Source organism: Hydra viridissima, unplaced genomic scaffold, assembly GCF_058129835.1.
Source record: "Hydra viridissima isolate aposymbiotic clone 2 unplaced genomic scaffold, HvirCarnegie_v1 scaffold_3, whole genome shotgun sequence".
NCBI lineage: Eukaryota > Metazoa > Cnidaria > Hydrozoa > Anthoathecata > Hydridae > Hydra > Hydra viridissima.
In genome coordinates this window covers 3,991,863-3,997,316 of record NW_028324302.1, presented here as the reverse complement: position 1 = coordinate 3,997,316, position 5,454 = coordinate 3,991,863, and positions in this window count along the sequence as shown.

Genomic DNA, 5,454 nt, shown 5'->3' with positions numbered 1-5,454 from the left:
GGCTCAGACTTCTTCCTTCTAGAGCAACACTCGACGTGAAATTTCGACGTGGTCGATATAAGAGAATACGTGATTGCGCTCACGTATTCTCTTACATCGAACGATTTACCCTTAGTAACATTTAAATTTTCCATGACCGTTGCCAATAAAGTAATCTAAAATTTCTCTGCCTACATAATGTTGGCACAATCATGTTAGACGTAAGAAAATATCATTTTTCATACAAGAACGATTTTTGCGGATTATTACACGTATCAGCGGGTAACAGTAAAAAAATAGATAACTTACAATCTTCACTTAAAAAAAAACGTCTGCAACCACGATATACATTACAAATGCCTGCAGTATTACCCTAGATCACGACCACGTCGAGCAGACTTTCGGCGTGGTCTTGTTCACCCATAGTTCAACGACGGTTAATTTCTCTAGAGATGTTATCTTTTTTCGCTAGATCCTGAGAAATTGTTGGCAATGAAAATTAAGCAAGTGCATTATTAACAAACTTTAAGTTATAAAAGGAAAGGAATAATTAGGTGGAAACTCGAATACTGATCTTAACTTTAAACTTCAGATTTACCTATCAGGTGGCTTAATGAAACTTCAATACTTCATATAATATATATATATATATATATATATATATATATATATATATATATATATATATATATATATATTAAATGACGACATCTTGTATGAGAGTTAAATAAATTTAATATATGTACTTCAATAAATACGAATTCTCTCAATACCAATTTTTTATTTTATCTAAGAAATTTTCGCTAGATTATTGATACTAGCATCTTCAGCTTTAATTACAAATTATTAATTAAATTAAATTACAAACAAACTTTAACGGTAATGTCACTTTTTAATGGCTTCTTTAAACTTCGCTTTAATTGGGCTTCTTTAATATTACGTAGGTATAAAAAGTATGGCGTCCAGAATTGCGTTTTTACATATTGACCATCATCTAAGTTCATACCTCCATTTTTAAGTCCGCATTTGTTGAACTGAATTTCAATTGCCTCTCGAACTTTTCTCTCAAATTTTTTGGGTTCTACTTTAAGCGTCTTTACTTGATCCCATTTTATATTACATGAACATTTAATTTTATGATGGCCAGTTGCAGATTGTTCTAATTTTTCTTCAAAAACATTTTTTTGGTGTTGTTTTGTTCTTGTTGCTATTTTCATTTTTGTGTCGCCGATGTATTTTTGTTTACACTCGCATTCTATTAGGTATACTCCGGGATGGCTATTTGATGGTAGTTTTGTTTTGTTGCGCGAAGTTAGCAAAGATTTAAGATTTGCACTGGATTTAAAGACTGCCCTGTAACCTGCTTTCCTAAAGATTTTTCGAAGTTTTGGTGATAATATTGGGATCCACGGTAGTGATATAGTTGGCATAGTTGCTTCGTTGTTAGATAAAACTATTTCATTATTTGAGTGTCGTTTTTTTATAACAATATTTGCAAGGTTTTGTAATTTCTTCTTTTCGTATCCATTTTCAGCAAACACATTTATTAGGAAATCGATTTCTTTATTTAAAAATTTTTTAGAGCAAATTGATAAAGCTCTATGAATAAATCCTTTAAATATTCCTTCTAAGATTTTAACGGTTTTTTACGTTTTTAATTTGTAATTAATAGCTGATGATTGCCATAAGGCACGAAACTTTAAGTACTATTAATATGTTGTTTTTCTCCATTTAAATAACAGATATATATATATATATATATATATATATATATATATATATATATATATATATATATATATATATAGTATTTAATTGGAGAAAAACAACATTTTAATAGTACTTGAAGTTACGTGCTTGTGGCAATCATCAGCTATTAATTACAAGTTAAAAACGTAAAAAAACATTTTAAAACCGAATCAAATTTACGATAGAACGAGTAAATCTGACGCAATGAAGAAAAGACGCAATCGTTTAGTCTTCAGTATCAAAAGATGATAGGAATAACTTATTAGAACATCGATACTTAGATGTTATTTCTCTTTTTTTTTGTTGTTGAGCAGGTTGTGTCCTTTGTGTGATAAAATTTCAAATTTCTCGTGAACGCAAAGGTTACAGGTCGTGGTTGTAAGGGTTGCAGCGCTTTACATATCTCCATTTTAGTATAGGTGTAATGGCTTTTTCTTTGAAGTTCCGAATTTCCTTCAAAAACTCAGTATCATTTTTATACCTAACCGTGTTAAAAGATTTTAAATGGTTTGCGTATCTTAGCTTGAATGGTGTCTCGCTAATGCCAAAATAAACTTTTCCTTTGTGTTCAGGATTTTCGGAACTCACAATAGCTTGATAAACAATATTACTTAACAAACATTGATTGTTTAATGGATAAACGGTTCTGGTGATACAGTTGCAGGTGTTTGTTGCTATACAGTTGCAGGTGTTTGTTGCTTTTTTGGCTTTATAAAATTTTGTGGTTGTGCGAATTAATGAGGGATTTTACGTTTCGCAAATTTCTATTAAATATTTTGTGCTATCTGTGATTTACCGGAAAGTGAAGGTCAACTAAAAGTAAATGGTTTCCTATTTTTGTTTCCAAGTTATGACTGAATGGAGGGCTAAACCATTTGTTACGCTTGCGTTTTGTATTTTTAGTCGTGGTAACTTGCGGTTGATAATTGAGTTTACATTTATAGCGTGCTTTTTTAAAACCACTTCGTAAGGTGGAGTAGTATTTTTAAAAATAAGTTCATTTGATGAAGTATAAGATAATCTTGATTCAACAGTGCGAAGTAGTCTTAAAACTAAAGTAATTCATTTTTAAAAAAAATAACATTATATTACATATAAAATTACTTACATAAAGTTAATTTTAAAAAAGTGTAACTTATTAAAAACTAATTAAAAATGCGTTATTTTTTTATTGCAAGTAAAAGTAGTTTACATAAAAGAGTTACTTACTTTTTGTAAATCACTTTTAAAAGTAAGCCGCGTGAAAGTAATTTACTTTAAAAAGTAATTCAGATTTATACTTATACAAATAGTTTGTATCGAAATGTAATTTACTTTTTACATGTAAAAGTAAATTATTTTTGAAAGTGATCTTACGTAAATATAAGATTTAAAAAAAGTCATATTTACTTTTAAAAGTAAGAGAATACTGCATCGTAATATGAAATTACTTTTATGCGTAAAAGTAACAAAAATTAATATAGGCAACTTACATAAAAACTATTTGAAAAAAAAACTAGTTACCATTACAAGTAAATCTAAATTTTTATCATTGAAACACTATACTTTACTTAGTAAGTAAGTAAAAAGTAAATTATTTTATTTACTTTTATCAAATAAGTCATTTTATGTTGTTTTAACATACTGATTGGTAAGAAAAACAGCGTGTTAAGGAGAATTGCCTGCTTCTAGGTACTTCTGGGTTATAATGTTAGGAATTATTCTGCATGTATGCGGACCATTTTTGTGGAGGGGTTTTGTAAATTGAGGGTAAGTTTAATAAACATGGTGGGTTGCTTCCTATCCATGCCAATCCTTGACTACGTCACTTTTCCGACGGAGCACACTTTTTCGAAAACTTCCTTTATGTTGCGCTTTTTGATCAAACATTATTTTTTATGGTAATATAAAGGTGAGTTTCCACTCATCCCTTTTTGCTACGGAAAAGGGAATGGGAAGGGAAAATTAATCACGTGAGCGTGCGCAGTTTGTAATTTAATTTTGAAAATAAATCACTGCGCATGCTGAAGTGATAAATTTTTCCCATCCCTTTCCCTTTCCCATAGCAAAAACGGATGAGTGGAAACTCACCTTAACGCATCAGCGTTAATAATCCCTTTCGGCGGCAAAGTAAGATTATGCCGAAACACGAGCTCTTTTTGGAGGTGCAAAAAATTGCCGTCCGCCTCCCAAAATAATTTTGCGGGCAGAATGTTTTTGCCTCTACCTGCAGTAGCTTCCACCTTCCGATTGGCGGCCGCTGCTGGAAATTTTTTTTGGAGTGCCAACCAAAAGGTGAAAAACCACTGGCGGTTGCCAACCAAAAGGTGAAAAACCACTGGCGGTTGCCGTCAAAAGTTATTTTGTATGCAAAAAGATGAAAAGGTTGCCTTCCGTGGTTTCCACTTCTTAACTGGCGTCGGCCGCCAAAGGGAAGGGGGGTAGGTGGTGGTGGGCGCAAATTTTCGCTTCCTGTCACCAGAAAAAATGGAAGAAAGTTCAACGTTTGTTTTTACATTATTAAGCAATTTAAAGATTAATTTGTGCAAAATACATTTTTCAAAAAAGTATATTTTTATGCGGAGAGTGAAAATCTCATAATGACAGTAAGCAATTCTGTCGCAAAAAATAAATTCTATTAAGGAAATAAATTATTCCATTTTTATGAAAACTTCAGTTATTGGAAAAAATTCAATTAAAGCCGTAAATCAACTCTAACGTCCCTAAACATATTTCATAATTCGTTTAACGCATTATCAAATATGTTTAGGGTGGGAAATGGATCTTTCAAAAAGTTTTGCAAAAATTATTAATCAAGTATAAATTATCTGATTAAAAACAATTTCTGTCAGGGGCATCGGAGGCCGATAGACTTTCTAGTAAAGGTTTATACGCCCAAATAATATTCATTTTGGTCATCGTGGTTGTTGTTATCAACCACGCTGAATAACAACAACCACTTTAACGCTATTAACAAGAACCGCGCTGAATATTATTTCGAAATTTAGAAAATGATTGTAAAATGCAGACCAGTTTATTCTAATTGTATGAAAAGTCTGAAACGAAAACAAAAAACTAGTCAGTGTTTTAAAACAAATTACAACTAAAAGTTTGACACTTTTAAAGCAAATTAAAGGCCAAATAAGATTTGATTGCTTTTGTTTAAGAATATAAACAACGTAAAATTACATAAACAAAATCAATCGCTAAATCAAGAAAAAGCCAGCAATTAACCATATCACTGAGTTCCATTTGAAACGTATTTTATAAACCCGTAGTATTATGGCCAAATAAATCTTCAAAAAATATCACTTACTAGGTACAACTTAAAAAAAGAAAAGCTATTTATATTAAAAAAACACCCCCATAAATTGCAGGGGTGTGGGGGAGCCTAACCATTAAAACTGGCCAGCATTTTAGCTTTCTCGTAACATAAATAAATTTTTTGGAGAGATAACTATTGTCATATCGACAAAATGATAATAGCTATCTCTCCAAAAAATCTCCCTTTACAAATTTTCTTGTTCATTTATACCAGATAGCATTCCAAAAATATCCCTCAAATATCGTCATTAAAAACCGCTTTAACATTTTTCTCATTTTCACAGGTAAAAAATATTGAAATTGTTAAATCTGTAACGCCGTTGAACGTTCGTGCTCTTTCCGTAACGGAATTAAAATAATAAAGTTGAAGACTTTTTATGTTAAGCGTTTGTTTTATCTATTAGTTGTTTGTTTTTTTTTAAT